This window comes from Phyllobates terribilis, unplaced genomic scaffold, assembly GCF_046119375.1.
Source record: "Phyllobates terribilis strain yellow unplaced genomic scaffold, ASM4611937v1 Scaffold_27__1_contigs__length_16484149, whole genome shotgun sequence".
NCBI classification, from domain to species: Eukaryota; Metazoa; Chordata; class Amphibia; order Anura; family Dendrobatidae; genus Phyllobates; species Phyllobates terribilis.
Window position 1 is genome coordinate 12,258,959 of NW_027362787.1, and position 16,085 is coordinate 12,275,043.

At 47.0% G+C, this 16,085-nt stretch overlaps 10 non-coding genes and 2 pseudogenes across 10 annotated transcripts; all 12 read right to left on the reverse strand.

Moving 5' to 3' along the window:
* Positions 1-362: 362 nt before the first annotated feature.
* On the reverse strand, positions 363-553 carry LOC141176612 (U2 spliceosomal RNA). Its single transcript, XR_012253283.1, has one exon. It is a non-coding gene; the product is annotated as a U2 spliceosomal RNA (small nuclear RNA).
* Positions 554-1,668: 1,115 nt separating this feature from the next.
* On the reverse strand, positions 1,669-1,854 carry LOC141177931 (U2 spliceosomal RNA). Its single transcript, XR_012254439.1, has one exon. It is a non-coding gene; the product is annotated as a U2 spliceosomal RNA (small nuclear RNA).
* Positions 1,855-2,648: 794 nt separating this feature from the next.
* Positions 2,649-2,740, reverse strand: LOC141178148 (U2 spliceosomal RNA; annotated as a pseudogene).
* A 1,115-nt stretch (positions 2,741-3,855) lies between these two features.
* Positions 3,856-4,046, reverse strand: LOC141176613 (U2 spliceosomal RNA). Its single transcript, XR_012253284.1, has one exon. It is a non-coding gene; the product is annotated as a U2 spliceosomal RNA (small nuclear RNA).
* A 1,114-nt stretch (positions 4,047-5,160) lies between these two features.
* On the reverse strand, positions 5,161-5,351 carry LOC141176615 (U2 spliceosomal RNA). The gene has a single exon (XR_012253286.1). It is a non-coding gene; the product is annotated as a U2 spliceosomal RNA (small nuclear RNA).
* A 1,115-nt stretch (positions 5,352-6,466) lies between these two features.
* On the reverse strand, positions 6,467-6,648 carry LOC141177759 (U2 spliceosomal RNA). The gene has a single exon (XR_012254315.1). It is a non-coding gene; the product is annotated as a U2 spliceosomal RNA (small nuclear RNA).
* A 524-nt stretch (positions 6,649-7,172) lies between these two features.
* LOC141178074 (U2 spliceosomal RNA) lies at positions 7,173-7,288 on the reverse strand (annotated as a pseudogene).
* Positions 7,289-8,403: 1,115 nt separating this feature from the next.
* Positions 8,404-8,594, reverse strand: LOC141177502 (U2 spliceosomal RNA). Its single transcript, XR_012254090.1, has one exon. It is a non-coding gene; the product is annotated as a U2 spliceosomal RNA (small nuclear RNA).
* A 1,115-nt stretch (positions 8,595-9,709) lies between these two features.
* Positions 9,710-9,897, reverse strand: LOC141177655 (U2 spliceosomal RNA). The gene has a single exon (XR_012254230.1). It is a non-coding gene; the product is annotated as a U2 spliceosomal RNA (small nuclear RNA).
* Positions 9,898-11,012: 1,115 nt separating this feature from the next.
* LOC141176616 (U2 spliceosomal RNA) lies at positions 11,013-11,203 on the reverse strand. The gene has a single exon (XR_012253287.1). It is a non-coding gene; the product is annotated as a U2 spliceosomal RNA (small nuclear RNA).
* A 1,115-nt stretch (positions 11,204-12,318) lies between these two features.
* On the reverse strand, positions 12,319-12,509 carry LOC141176617 (U2 spliceosomal RNA). The gene has a single exon (XR_012253288.1). It is a non-coding gene; the product is annotated as a U2 spliceosomal RNA (small nuclear RNA).
* A 1,115-nt stretch (positions 12,510-13,624) lies between these two features.
* LOC141177709 (U2 spliceosomal RNA) lies at positions 13,625-13,818 on the reverse strand. The gene has a single exon (XR_012254279.1). It is a non-coding gene; the product is annotated as a U2 spliceosomal RNA (small nuclear RNA).
* Positions 13,819-16,085: the final 2,267 nt, after the last annotated feature.

The following is a 16,085-nucleotide window of genomic DNA, read 5'->3' on the forward strand; positions in this document are numbered from 1 at the left end:
GATGGTGTGTGTGCAACAATATACTGAAAGGTCAATTATATTGTGCAGCTTATCTCACCACCTGTAGTTATTTAGGTGAAAGCTCCAAAATGCTTGCCTAATATGTCTGTTTATCCAAAAGGAAGTAAAAAGGGAGAGCTAGAAAGATAGCATTGCATCACATTACATGGCAATGCAATGCACAGTTGCTGAAGTTGAACCAAAATGAGCTTGTAATCTGGCTTCTGCAACTTTGAACATGAAAAATCCAATGAGGAGAAGAAAAGCAAAGCCAAAGAGTCCATCCCAAAATCCGACAAACAAGCAAAATGAACAAAAAACATTGAATTCAATTCTTTCTGATTTTAGAAACTGCATTAAAGAAGGGGTGCACCGGTCCTGGAGATACTGCAATACCAGGTCAATGCGTGGAGTGGACAGAGCAAGCTCTTTTTCCATCTCCCTGTTCTAAAAATCCATTTAATATATGGTCCCCAGATAGGGGACGTATCAGATATTAAACTGATAAGAACAGATACTACACTTGATCTTAGCCAAAAGGCCGAGAAGCGATAACCAGAATTGGTTTCAAACTACGGAGCCACCCAAGGATCCTGAAAAGTCCATTTGTGGAGATGAGCTCCTGGACTCCCGTTAAGAAGACATGTTGTCAACCTCTAGATCCCTTACATGCCTGCACTTTTCGGCTTGCTGCTGCTGCAATCCACGCGTTTTAGATCTGCATAACTCCACCTCTTTAAACACAGCACCTTCACCCCCTGCTGTTCCCACCCGCCTCAACACCGTTGGAAGGGAGGAGAACCAATTAAGGCGGGGGGTGGGGTGGAACGAGCAGCTGTCTACCCTTAGCAGGAGGGCTCCTGATTACATACCTCTCCTGCTGCTGCTGCTGCTGGCTGTCCAGCAGCAGACTGAAGGTGGCTGCTGCTGTGCACAGGTATATAAAGGCTCAGAGCCTATTATGACACGCGCAGCCAGCGTTCCATTGCCACATTCCATCTACTGCAGGCAGGATACCTGGCTGGCTGAATGTCGCTGAGAAGCTCACAGAGACCGCCATAAGCAACAGTTTAACAGAATGCCACAGACTAATCAACCAAACTTTTTGGGTTGGGTTCTCTTTTATAGTCTGCAGGCATTAAATGAAAGAAGTCAGTGTTCCAGCAGAAGGAGACAACGTTTCAGAAAAGGCATTGTAGCAAACCAAAAAAGAAATTTTAAGCGCAGCAGAGTAACCAGCGCACATACCTGTTAGCTCAGGTGAGTTTAAAAGGCTGCTGTTGATAACAAGGGCATTTGCTAAATAGATGGTGTGTGTGCAACAATATACTGAAAGGTCAATTATATTGTGCAGCTTATCTCACCACCTGTAGTTATTTAGGTGAAAGCTCCAAAATGCTTGCCTAATATGTCTGTTTATCCAAAAGGAAGTAAAAAGGGAGAGCTAGAAAGATAGCATTGCATCACATTACATGGCAATGCAATGCACAGTTGCTGAAGTTGAACCAAAATGAGCTTGTAATCTGGCTTCTGCAACTTTGAACATGAAAAATCCAATGAGGAGAAGAAAAGCAAAGCCAAAGAGTCCATCCCAAAATCCGACAAACAAGCAAAATGAACAAAAAACATTGAATTCAATTCTTTCTGATTTTAGAAACTGCATTAAAGAAGGGGTGCACCGGTCCTGGAGATACTGCAATACCAGGTCAATGCGTGGAGTGGACAGAGCAAGCTCTTTTTCCATCTCCCTGTTCTAAAAATCCATTTAATATATGGTCCCCAGATAGGGGACGTATCAGATATTAAACTGATAAGAACAGATTTTTTTTTTTTTTTTTTTTTTGAAAGCCCGAATTCGTGTACAAAACCCGAGTGCGCTTAAAAAAGTGACAAGTGCCACAAAAAAAGTGCACTAGGATGCTGGTCTTCTTGAAACCCTCTCCAAAAGGAGAAGGGTCCCCCAAACCATTCCCCGTCCCTCCGAGCCAAAAGGCCACAGCGAGGAACAGGGACAAAAAGCCACCTCCAGCCGAAGCCAGAGGCGACCCAATCTTACCCCCAGCACCTGCCCGAGTTCTCACCCGAGCAAGGCACTGGGAGCCAAAGACTGTGCTCCCCTCCCGGAAGAGGGGAGCCAACAACGCTCTCCTCCCGAAAGAGGAGAGCCAGGGGGGTTCAGGGGGGAGCGGAACCTGATGGCCACACACTCCCCCCCTAGACCTGCCAAGAGAGGAACCCGTAAGGGAACCGCATCCCGACAAAATCCTAGTAGGACGTGACACACGTGAATAAGTGGACACACAGTGACAAAGAAATTAAATAAATAGTGAAGGTTTCACAGTATAATACTGCCCGGACCTTCGACCGGGAATTGAAAAATTCCCCATCCTAAGGCCAGAAGGCCCGGAATAAGGGTGTGTGCGAAGAAAGAAAATTTGAAGTGCTTGTGCAAATGTGCCATAAACTCAAGTGGGGTTCCCAATCCCAGTGAGTTAAGGCACCCCAGGGTCACCACTCCTGGAGCATTTCACACTTCGGGCTTTCGATCTTCCCCGGCCCAATGGCGTCGATCCTGGGGGGCCATGCTTTCCACCAGATGACTATATTAGCCACCTGGCGTACTAACAAGCGCCTAAACCCCAGTGTGCATAATGTATCAATCTACTAGGGCGGCCAACATCCAAAACCGCCTTTTCGAAAGATACTACACTTGATCTTAGCCAAAAGGCCGAGAAGCGATAACCAGAATTGGTTTCAAACTACGGAGCCACCCAAGGATCCTGAAAAGTCCATTTGTGGAGATGAGCTCCTGGACTCCCGTTAAGAAGACATGTTGTCAACCTCTAGATCCCTTACATGCCTGCACTTTTCGGCTTGCTGCTGCTGCAATCCACGCGTTTTAGATCTGCATAACTCCACCTCTTTAAACACAGCACCTTCACCCCCTGCTGTTCCCACCCGCCTCAACACCGTTGGAAGGGAGGAGAACCAATTAAGGCGGGGGGTGGGGTGGAACGAGCAGCTGTCTACCCTTAGCAGGAGGGCTCCTGATTACATACCTCTCCTGCTGCTGCTGCTGCTGGCTGTCCAGCAGCAGACTGAAGGTGGCTGCTGCTGTGCACAGGTATATAAAGGCTCAGAGCCTATTATGACACGCGCAGCCAGCGTTCCATTGCCACATTCCATCTACTGCAGGCAGGATACCTGGCTGGCTGAATGTCGCTGAGAAGCTCACAGAGACCGCCATAAGCAACAGTTTAACAGAATGCCACAGACTAATCAACCAAACTTTTTGGGTTGGGTTCTCTTTTATAGTCTGCAGGCATTAAATGAAAGAAGTCAGTGTTCCAGCAGAAGGAGACAACGTTTCAGAAAAGGCATTGTAGCAAACCAAAAAAGAAATTTTAAGCGCAGCAGAGTAACCAGCGCACATACCTGTTAGCTCAGGTGAGTTTAAAAGGCTGCTGTTGATAACAAGGGCATTTGCTAAATAGATGGTGTGTGTGCAACAATATACTGAAAGGTCAATTATATTGTGCAGCTTATCTCACCACCTGTAGTTATTTAGGTGAAAGCTCCAAAATGCTTGCCTAATATGTCTGTTTATCCAAAAGGAAGTAAAAAGGGAGAGCTAGAAAGATAGCATTGCATCACATTACATGGCAATGCAATGCACAGTTGCTGAAGTTGAACCAAAATGAGCTTGTAATCTGGCTTCTGCAACTTTGAACATGAAAAATCCAATGAGGAGAAGAAAAGCAAAGCCAAAGAGTCCATCCCAAAATCCGACAAACAAGCAAAATGAACAAAAAACATTGAATTCAATTCTTTCTGATTTTAGAAACTGCATTAAAGAAGGGGTGCACCGGTCCTGGAGATACTGCAATACCAGGTCAATGCGTGGAGTGGACAGAGCAAGCTCTTTTTCCATCTCCCTGTTCTAAAAATCCATTTAATATATGGTCCCCAGATAGGGGACGTATCAGATATTAAACTGATAAGAACAGATACTACACTTGATCTTAGCCAAAAGGCCGAGAAGCGATAACCAGAATTGGTTTCAAACTACGGAGCCACCCAAGGATCCTGAAAAGTCCATTTGTGGAGATGAGCTCCTGGACCCCGTTAAGAAGACATGTTGTCAACCTCTAGATCCCTTACATGCCTGCACTTTTCGGCTTGCTGCTGCTGCAATCCACGCGTTTTAGATCTGCATAACTCCACCTCTTTAAACACAGCACCTTCACCCCCTGCTGTTCCCACCCGCCTCAACACCGTTGGAAGGGAGGAGAACCAATGAAGGCGGGGGGTGGGGTGGAACGAGCAGCTGTCTACCCTTAGCAGGAGGGCTCCTGATTACATACCTCTCCTGCTGCTGCTGCTGCTGGCTGTCCAGCAGCAGACTGAAGGTGGCTGCTGCTGTGCACAGGTATATAAAGGCTCAGAGCCTATTATGACACGCGCAGCCAGCGTTCCATTGCCACATTCCATCTACTGCAGGCAGGATACCTGGCTGGCTGAATGTCGCTGAGAAGCTCACAGAGACCGCCATAAGCAACAGTTTAACAGAATGCCACAGACTAATCAACCAAACTTTTTGGGTTGGGTTCTCTTTTATAGTCTGCAGGCATTAAATGAAAGAAGTCAGTGTTCCAGCAGAAGGAGACAACGTTTCAGAAAAGGCATTGTAGCAAACCAAAAAAGAAATTTTAAGCGCAGCAGAGTAACCAGCGCACATACCTGTTAGCTCAGGTGAGTTTAAAAGGCTGCTGTTGATAACAAGGGCATTTGCTAAATAGATGGTGTGTGTGCAACAATATACTGAAAGGTCAATTATATTGTGCAGCTTATCTCACCACCTGTAGTTATTTAGGTGAAAGCTCCAAAATGCTTGCCTAATATGTCTGTTTATCCAAAAGGAAGTAAAAAGGGAGAGCTAGAAAGATAGCATTGCATCACATTACATGGCAATGCAATGCACAGTTGCTGAAGTTGAACCAAAATGAGCTTGTAATCTGGCTTCTGCAACTTTGAACATGAAAAATCCAATGAGGAGAAGAAAAACAAAGCCAAAGAGTCCATCCCAAAATCCGACAAACAAGCAAAATGAACAAAAAACATTGAATTCAATTCTTTCTGATTTTAGAAACTGCATTAAAGAAGGGGTGCACCGGTCCTGGAGATACTGCAATACCAGGTCAATGCGTGGAGTGGACAGAGCAAGCTCTTTTTCCATCTCCCTGTTCTAAAAATCCATTTAATATATGGTCCCCAGATAGGGGACGTATCAGATATTAAACTGATAAGAACAGATACTACACTTGATCTTAGCCAAAAGGCCGAGAAGCGATAACCAGAATTGGTTTCAAACTACGGAGCCACCCAAGGATCCTGAAAAGTCCATTTGTGGAGATGAGCTCCTGGACTCCCGTTAAGAAGACATGTTGTCAACCTCTAGATCCCTTACATGCCTGCACTTTTCGGCTTGCTGCTGCTGCAATCCACGCGTTTTAGATCTGCATAACTCCACCTCTTTAAACACAGCACCTTCACCCCCTGCTGTTCCCACCCGCCTCAACACCGTTGGAAGGGAGGAGAACCAATTAAGGCGGGGGGTGGGGTGGAACGAGCAGCTGTCTACCCTTAGCAGGAGGGCTCCTGATTACATACCTCTCCTGCTGCTGCTGCTGCTGGCTGTCCAGCAGCAGACTGAAGGTGGCTGCTGCTGTGCACAGGTATATAAAGGCTCAGAGCCTATTATGACACGCGCAGCCAGCGTTCCATTGCCACATTCCATCTACTGCAGGCAGGATACCTGGCTGGCTGAATGTCGCTGAGAAGCTCACAGAGACCGCCATAAGCAACAGTTTAACAGAATGCCACAGACTAATCAACCAAACTTTTTGGGTTGGGTTCTCTTTTATAGTCTGCAGGCATTAAATGAAAGAAGTCAGTGTTCCAGCAGAAGGAGACAACGTTTCAGAAAAGGCATTGTAGCAAACCAAAAAAGAAATTTTAAGCGCAGCAGAGTAACCAGCGCACATACCTGTTAGCTCAGGTGAGTTTAAAAGGCTGCTGTTGATAACAAGGGCATTTGCTAAATAGATGGTGTGTGTGCAACAATATACTGAAAGGTCAATTATATTGTGCAGCTTATCTCACCACCTGTAGTTATTTAGGTGAAAGCTCCAAAATGCTTGCCTAATATGTCTGTTTATCCAAAAGGAAGTAAAAAGGGAGAGCTAGAAAGATAGCATTGCATCACATTACATGGCAATGCAATGCACAGTTGCTGAAGTTGAACCAAAATGAGCTTGTAATCTGGCTTCTGCAACTTTGAACATGAAAAATCCAATGAGGAGAAGAAAAGCAAAGCCAAAGAGTCCATCCCAAAATCCGACAAACAAGCAAAATGAACAAAAAACATTGAATTCAATTCTTTCTGATTTTAGAAACTGCATTAAAGAAGGGGTGCACCGGTCCTGGAGATACTGCAATACCAGGTCAATGCGTGGAGTGGACAGAGCAAGCTCTTTTTCCATCTCCCTGTTCTAAAAATCCATTTAATATATGGTCCCCAGATAGGGGACGTATCAGATATTAAACTGATAAGAACAGATTTTTTGAATGAAGCTGCATCCAAGGCACTGAAAAATGTGACCGAAGTCACACCAAAACAGCGCACGAGGCGAGGATTCATGTGGACCCTTCCCGGAGGAGAGGGTCCCCAATAAACCATCCCCATCCCTCCGAGCCAGAAGGCCACAGCGAGGGTCAGGGATCTCCGATGCTCTCCCTAGCCGAAGCCGGAGAAGAGCCGTTTTCGTGCTCCCAGCTTCCATCTAGGCTGCCACCCTAGTGGAGCTGGAGCCTGTGTTGGTTTCTCAGCCCAAAGCTGACCGGACCTCCGACCGGGTTTATAAAAATTCCCCTTCCTAGCCCGGAGGCCAGGAATAGGGGGGGTTGCTCAGAAAGTATGATTGGCAAAGGTGCGGCGTGCTACGAAGCCAAGTCTTTCTGGGTTTCCCAGTCCCAGTAAGCTTGGACTCCCACCAGGGCGCCTACTCCTGGGGCACATTGCTCCAAAGCCCTCACACTTACCCAGCCTAGTGACTTCGATCCTGGAGGGCCATGTTTTCCATCAGATAACTCTATGAGCCACCTGGCGTACTAACAAGTGCACCAAACCAGTGTGTAATATGCATCAATTTACTAGGGCAGCCCAAGGACAAAACTGCCTTTTCAAAAGATACTACACTTGATCTTAGCCAAAAGGCCGAGAAGCGATAACCAGAATTGGTTTCAAACTACGGAGCCACCCAAGGATCCTGAAAAGTCCATTTGTGGAGATGAGCTCCTGGACTCCCGTTAAGAAGACATGTTGTCAACCTCTAGATCCCTTACATGCCTGCACTTTTCGGCTTGCTGCTGCTGCAATCCACGCGTTTTAGATCTGCATAACTCCACCTCTTTAAACACAGCACCTTCACCCCCTGCTGTTCCCACCCGCCTCAACACCGTTGGAAGGGAGGAGAACCAATTAAGGCGGGGGGTGGGGTGGAACGAGCAGCTGTCTACCCTTAGCAGGAGGGCTCCTGATTACATACCTCTCCTGCTGCTGCTGCTGCTGGCTGTCCAGCAGCAGACTGAAGGTGGCTGCTGCTGTGCACAGGTATATAAAGTCTCAGAGCCTATTATGACACGCGCAGCCAGCGTTCCATTGCCACATTCCATCTACTGCAGGCAGGATACCTGGCTGGCTGAATGTCGCTGAGAAGCTCACAGAGACCGCCATAAGCAACAGTTTAACAGAATGCCACAGACTAATCAACCAAACTTTTTGGGTTGGGTTCTCTTTTATAGTCTGCAGGCATTAAATGAAAGAAGTCAGTGTTCCAGCAGAAGGAGACAACGTTTCAGAAAAGGCATTGTAGCAAACCAAAAAAGAAATTTTAAGCGCAGCAGAGTAACCAGCGCACATACCTGTTAGCTCAGGTGAGTTTAAAAGGCGGCTGTTGATAACAAGGGCATTTGCTAAATAGATGGTGTGTGTGCAACAATATACTGAAAGGTCAATTATATTGTGCAGCTTATCTCACCACCTGTAGTTATTTAGGTGAAAGCTCCAAAATGCTTGCCTAATATGTCTGTTTATCCAAAAGGAAGTAAAAAGGGAGAGCTAGAAAGATAGCATTGCATCACATTACATGGCAATGCAATGCACAGTTGCTGAAGTTGAACCAAAATGAGCTTGTAATCTGGCTTCTGCAACTTTGAACATGAAAAATCCAATGAGGAGAAGAAAAGCAAAGCCAAAGAGTCCATCCCAAAATCCGACAAACAAGCAAAATGAACAAAAAACATTGAATTCAATTCTTTCTGATTTTAGAAACTGCATTAAAGAAGGGGTGCACCGGTCCTGGAGATACTGCAATACCAGGTCAATGCGTGGAGTGGACAGAGCAAGCTCTTTTTCCATCTCCCTGTTCTAAAAATCCATTTAATATATGGTCCCCAGATAGGGGACGTATCAGATATTAAACTGATAAGAACAGATACTACGCTTGATCTTAGCCAAAAGGCCGAGAAGCGATAACCAGAATTGGTTTCAAACTACGGAGCCACCCAAGGATCCTGAAAAGTCCATTTGTGGAGATGAGCTCCTGGACTCCCGTTAAGAAGACATGTTGTCAACCTCTAGATCCCTTACATGCCTGCACTTTTCGGCTTGCTGCTGCTGCAATCCACGCGTTTTAGATCTGCATAACTCCACCTCTTTAAACACAGCACCTTCACCCCCTGCTGTTCCCACCCGCCTCAACACCGTTGGAAGGGAGGAGAACCAATTAAGGCGGGGGGTGGGGTGGAACGAGCAGCTGTCTACCCTTAGCAGGAGGGCTCTTGATTACATACCTCTCCTGCTGCTGCTGCTGCTGGCTGTCCAGCAGCAGACTGAAGGTGGCTGCTGCTGTGCACAGGTATATAAAGGCTCAGAGCCTATTATGACACGCGCAGCCAGCGTTCCACTGCCACATTCCATCTACTGCAGGCAGGATACCTGGCTGGCTGAATGTCGCTGAGAAGCTCACAGAGACCGCCATAAGCAACAGTTTAACAGAATGCCACAGACTAATCAACCAAACTTTTTGGGTTGGGTTCTCTTTTATAGTCTGCAGGCATTAAATGAAAGAAGTCAGTGTTCCAGCAGAAGGAGACAACGTTTCAGAAAAGGCATTGTAGCAAACCAAAAAAGAAATTTTAAGCGCAGCAGAGTAACCAGCGCACATACCTGTTAGCTCTGGTGAGTTTAAAAGGCTGCTGTTGATAACAAGGGCATTTGCTAAATAGATGGTGTGTGTGCAACAATATACTGAAAGGTCAATTATATTGTGCAGCTTATCTCACCACCTGTAGTTATTTAGGTGAAAGCTCCAAAATGCTTGCCTAATATGTCTGTTTATCCAAAAGGAAGTAAAAAGGGAGAGCTAGAAAGATAGCATTGCATCACATTACATGGCAATGCAATGCACAGTTGCTGAAGTTGAACCAAAATGAGCTTGTAATCTGGCTTCTGCAACTTTGAACATGAAAAATCCAATGAGGAGAAGAAAAGCAAAGCCAAAGAGTCCATCCCAAAATCCGACAAACAAGCAAAATGAACAAAAAACATTGAATTCAATTCTTTCTCATTTTAGAAACTGCATTAAAGAAGGGGTGCACCGGTCCTGGAGATACTGCAATACCAGGTCAATGCGTGGAGTGGACAGAGCAAGCTCTTTTTCCATCTCCCTGTTCTAAAAATCCATTTAATATATGGTCCCCAGATAGGGGACGTATCAGATATTAAACTAAGAACAGATACTACACTTGATCTTAGCCAAAAGGCCGAGAAGCGATAACCAGAATTGGTTTCAAACTACGGAGCCACCCAAGGATCCTGAAAAGTCCATTTGTGGAGATGAGCTCCTGGACTCCCGTTAAGAAGACATGTTGTCAACCTCTAGATCCCTTACATGCCTGCACTTTTCGGCTTGCTGCTGCTGCAATCCACGCGTTTTAGATCTGCATAACTCCACCTCTTTAAACACAGCACCTTCACCCCCTGCTGTTCCCACCCGCCTCAACACCGTTGGAAGGGAGGAGAACCAATTAAGGCGGGGGGTGGGGTGGAACGAGCAGCTGTCTACCCTTAGCAGGAGGGCTCCTGATTACATACCTCTCCTGCTGCTGCTGCTGCTGGCTGTCCAGCAGCAGACTGAAGGTGGCTGCTGCTGTGCACAGGTATATAAAGGCTCAGAGCCTATTATGACACGCGCAGCCAGCGTTCCATTGCCACATTCCATCTACTGCAGGCAGGATACCTGGCTGGCTGAATGTCGCTGAGAAGCTCACAGAGACCGCCATAAGCAACAGTTTAACAGAATGCCACAGACTAATCAACCAAACTTTTTGGGTTGGGTTCTCTTTTATAGTCTGCAGGCATTAAATGAAAGAAGTCAGTGTTCCAGCAGAAGGAGACAACGTTTCAGAAAAGGCATTGTAGCAAACCAAAAAAGAAATTTTAAGCGCAGCAGAGTAACCAGCGCACATACCTGTTAGCTCAGGTGAGTTTAAAAGGCTGCTGTTGATAACAAGGGCATTTGCTAAATAGATGGTGTGTGTGCAACAATATACTGAAAGGTCAATTATATTGTGCAGCTTATCTCACCACCTGTAGTTATTTAGGTGAAAGCTCCAAAATGCTTGCCTAATATGTCTGTTTATCCAAAAGGAAGTAAAAAGGGAGAGCTAGAAAGATAGCATTGCATCACATTACATGGCAATGCAATGCACAGTTGCTGAAGTTGAACCAAAATGAGCTTGTAATCTGGCTTCTGCAACTTTGAACATGAAAAATCCAATGAGGAGAAGAAAAGCAAAGCCAAAGAGTCCATCCCAAAATCCGACAAACAAGCAAAATGAACAAAAAACATTGAATTCAATTCTTTCTGATTTTAGAAACTGCATTAAAGAAGGGGTGCACCGGTCCTGGAGATACTGCAATACCAGGTCAATGCGTGGAGTGGACAGAGCAAGCTCTTTTTCCATCTCCCTGTTCTAAAAATCCATTTAATATATGGTCCCCAGATAGGGGACGTATCAGATATTAAACTGATAAGAACAGATACTACACTTGATCTTAGCCAAAAGGCCGAGAAGCGATAACCAGAATTGGTTTCAAACTACGGAGCCACCCAAGGATCCTGAAAAGTCCATTTGTGGAGATGAGCTCCTGGACTCCCGTTAAGAAGACATGTTGTCAACCTGTAGATCCCTTACATGCCTGCACTTTTCGGCTTGCTGCTGCTGCAATCCACGCGTTTTAGATCTGCATAACTCCACCTCTTTAAACACAGCACCTTCACCCCCTGCTGTTCCCACCCGCCTCAACACCGTTGGAAGGGAGGAGAACCAATTAAGGCGGGGGGTGGGGTGGAACGAGCAGCTGTCTACCCTTAGCAGGAGGGCTCCTGATTACATACCTCTCCTGCTGCTGCTGCTGCTGGCTGTCCAGCAGCAGACTGAAGGTGGCTGCTGCTGTGCACAGGTATATAAAGGCTCAGAGCCTATTATGACACGCGCAGCCAGCGTTCCATTGCCACATTCCATCTACTGCAGGCAGGATACCTGGCTGGCTGAATGTCGCTGAGAAGCTCACAGAGACCGCCATAAGCAACAGTTTAACAGAATGCCACAGACTAATCAACCAAACTTTTTGGGTTGGGTTCTCTTTTATAGTCTGCAGGCATTAAATGAAAGAAGTCAGTGTTCCAGCAGAAGGAGACAACGTTTCAGAAAAGGCATTGTAGCAAACCAAAAAAGAAATTTTAAGCGCAGCAGAGTAACCAGCGCACATACCTGTTAGCTCAGGTGAGTTTAAAAGGCTGCTGTTGATAACAAGGGCATTTGCTAAATAGATGGTGTGTGTGCAACAATATACTGAAAGGTCAATTATATTGTGCAGCTTATCTCACCACCTGTAGTTATTTAGGTGAAAGCTCCAAAATGCTTGCCTAATATGTCTGTTTATCCAAAAGGAAGTAAAAAGGGAGAGCTAGAAAGATAGCATTGCATCACATTACATGGCAATGCAATGCACAGTTGCTGAAGTTGAACCAAAATGAGCTTGTAATCTGGCTTCTGCAACTTTGAACATGAAAAATCCAATGAGGAGAAGAAAAGCAAAGCCAAAGAGTCCATCCCAAAATCCGACAAACAAGCAAAATGAACAAAAAACATTGAATTCAATTCTTTCTGATTTTAGAAACTGCATTAAAGAAGGGGTGCACCGGTCCTGGAGATACTGCAATACCAGGTCAATGCGTGGAGTGGACAGAGCAAGCTCTTTTTCCATCTCCCTGTTCTAAAAATCCATTTAATATATGGTCCCCAGATAGGGGACGTATCAGATATTAAACTGATAAGAACAGATACTACACTTGATCTTAGCCAAAAGGCCGAGAAGCGATAACCAGAATTGGTTTCAAACTACGGAGCCACCCAAGGATCCTGAAAAGTCCATTTGTGGAGATGAGCTCCTGGACTCCCGTTAAGAAGACATGTTGTCAACCTCTAGATCCCTTACATGCCTGCACTTTTCGGCTTGCTGCTGCTGCAATCCACGCGTTTTAGATCTGCATAACTCCACCTCTTTAAACACAGCACCTTCACCCCCTGCTGTTCCCACCCGCCTCAACACCATTGGAAGGGAGGAGAACCAATTAAGGCGGGGGGTGGGGTGGAACGAGCAGCTGTCTACCCTTAGCAGGAGGGCTCCTGATTACATACCTCTCCTACTGCTGCTGCTGCTGGCTGTCCAGCAGCAGACTGAAGGTGGCTGCTGCTGTGCACAGGTATATAAAGGCTCAGAGCCTATTATGACACGCGCAGCCAGCGTTCCATTGCCACATTCCATCTACTGCAGGCAGGATACCTGGCTGGCTGAATGTCGCTGAGAAGCTCACAGAGACCGCCATAAGCAACAGTTTAACAGAATGCCACAGACTAATCAACCAAACTTTTTGGGTTGGGTTCTCTTTTATAGTCTGCAGGCATTAAATGAAAGAAGTCAGTGTTCCAGCAGAAGGAGACAACGTTTCAGAAAAGGCATTGTAGCAAACCAAAAAAGAAATTTTAAGCGCAGCAGAGTAACCAGCGCACATACCTGTTAGCTCAGGTGAGTTTAAAAGGCTGCTGTTGATAACAAGGGCATTTGCTAAATAGATGGTGTGTGTGCAACAATATACTGAAAGGTCAATTATATTGTGCAGCTTATCTCACCACCTGTAGTTATTTAGGTGAAAGCTCCAAAATGCTTGCCTAATATGTCTGTTTATCCAAAAGGAAGTAAAAAGGGAGAGCTAGAAAGATAGCATTGCATCACATTACATGGCAATGCAATGCACAGTTGCTGAAGTTGAACCAAAATGAGCTTGTAATCTGGCTTCTGCAACTTTGAACATGAAAAATCCAATGAGGAGAAGAAAAGCAAAGCCAAAGAGTCCATCCCAAAATCCGACAAACAAGCAAAATGAACAAAAAACATTGAATTCAATTCTTTCTGATTTTAGAAACTGCATTAAAGAAGGGGTGCACCGGTCCTGGAGATACTGCAATACCAGGTCAATGCGTGGAGTGGACAGAGCAAGCTCTTTTTCCATCTCCCTGTTCTAAAAATCCATTTAATATATGGTCCCCAGATAGGGGACGTATCAGATATTAAACTGATAAGAACAGATTTTTTTGATTGAATATATCTTTTATTAGCACAAAAAATAAGTTAACAGACAGTGTACAGTGCCGCAGCCCAGTACACACAGAATTCTACATCATATTTACATAGCATGAGGATACGACGCACTAACTAGACACATCACACCCCTATGCTACACAAAACACTCAATCTGAAAGAAAAAGCATGTCAATCAATACAGTACGACGAACCGTGATAAGGGATGGGGATTGGGAAAAAGGGGATGGGGAGGGGAAAATCACAGGCCCGAAGCTTTATTGAAAGACAAGACACATAAGGGGAGAGGGGGAGGAGGGGTTTAGTCCTCATCCTCGTCCTCCGGACCGTCCATGATGGAATAGTCTCTGAGCAGGCTGTGGATCAGCCTGCGGCAGTCCTGGATGGACATCCTCTCCCTCCTCAAGATGAGCCGGTTCCTGGCGACCCAAACGGCATCCTTGAAGCAGTTCATAAGGCGCCAAGCCTCCTGGATGGCTCCGACGGTATGAACCCCAGGGAAGAGTCCGTAAAGCACAGAATGGTGCGATAGGCTCGCCCTGGGGACAGAGTTCCTCAGGTCGTCCTCAAGTGCAGTCAATAGGCGCTGTGCAAATCCGCAGTCCCAAAAAGTGTGCAAAGATGTTTCCTCCACGAAGGGGCACCTTGGGCAGTACCGGGTCTTGCACAGGTTCCGGGCATGCATGAATGACCGGACGGGCAGTCCGCCCTGAATCGCCATCCACGACAAGTCCTTGTGCCCGTTGGTCAGCCTGTCAGACGACACATTTGTCCACACAGTCTCCAGCGTGTCCTGGTGAAGTCCTGTGATGTTCTCCACGTCATCCTTGGCTCTGATTAGCTTGTGGATAGTTTTGGGCTTCCACAAGTCGGGCTTGAGTCCCTCCAGTTGATGCTCCCCCACAAATCGAACGACGTCTCCGTAGAACCATGGCGTCGTCCAGTTGTAGGGGAAGGAGCTGTCCCACTTGTCCCAGCCGAGTCGCCTCCAAAGAGGAAGCAGGAAGAAGCGAGACATGGACCTGCCCGCGGAGCCATTCTTGACTTGCAAAGTCCGGCGGACACAATCACACACAAAAGAGGATCGCAGGAGGGTGGGGATATCTGGAACGCCCTTCCCACCCTTGCGAGGCTCCTTGTACATGACGGCCCGCCTGACTCTGTCCATCTTGGATCCCCAGACAAAGTGAAACACTGTCCTGGTAATGGCCCTGCACACAGTGACGTGTGGGGGCCAGGCCTGCGCCGTGTACTGCAAGACGGGCAGGACCTCATTACGCAGGACGAGTGCCTTACCCTCACAAGTGAGGTGTCTGAGGCTCCAGAGTCCGATCCGTTGCTTCACCTTGGCCAAGCGTTCTTGCCAGGACTTGAGGGCCGCTCCTTCCTTCCCGAACCAGACTCCCAGCACCTTGAGGAAATCCGGTTGAATGTTGAAGGGGAAGGGGGCGGAGGAGGCCGGCTGCCAATCCCCGAAGAGCATGGCTTCCGACTTCCTGCAGTTGACTTTGGCCCCTGAAGCCCGGCCGAACCTCTCACACGTCTGGACGAGGTCGTCGACTGAACCACGATCAGCGCAGAAGACGGTGACGTCGTCCATGTAGAGCGAGCACTTGACCTCGTGTCGTCCCGGACCCGGTGCGGTGATCCCTCTGATCTCTCCATTCTGCCGGATAGCCTCTGCGAAGAGTTCTATAACACAAACAAAAAGAAGAGGTGATAGAGGGCAGCCTTGTCTGACCCCAGAGAGGACAGGGAAGGGGTCAGTCTTCCAGCCGTTCACCAACACCGAGCTGTGGATATCAAAATACATCAGACGGACATACGAACAAAACATGTTACCCAAACCTAACCGGTGCAGAGCTTGGCCCATGAACTCGTGGGAAACCCGGTCGAAGGCCTTCTCCTGATCCAAGGAGACCAGGGCCGCGTGTGCGCGGCGGACCTTGATGTACTCGACCGTGTCCCGCACGAGAGCGAGGCTGTCTGCGATGCGACGTCCAGGGATGCCGCAGGTCTGGTCCGGGTGGATGATCCGTCCGATGACCGTCTTAAGTCGTGTCGCCATCGTCTTGGCCAGGATCTTGTAGTCCACGTTGAGCAGAGTGATGGGACGCCAATTCCTCAGGTCGCACCTCTCTCTCTTCCGCTTGTACAGGATCGTGACCATTCCTTCCCTCAAAGATGGAGGCATTCTACCCTTCACCACCATCTCCTCGTACAGGTCCAACAGGTCCGGACAGATGAGGTCTCCCAGCGCTACATAGAGCTCCGCTGGAAGACCATCACTGCCCGG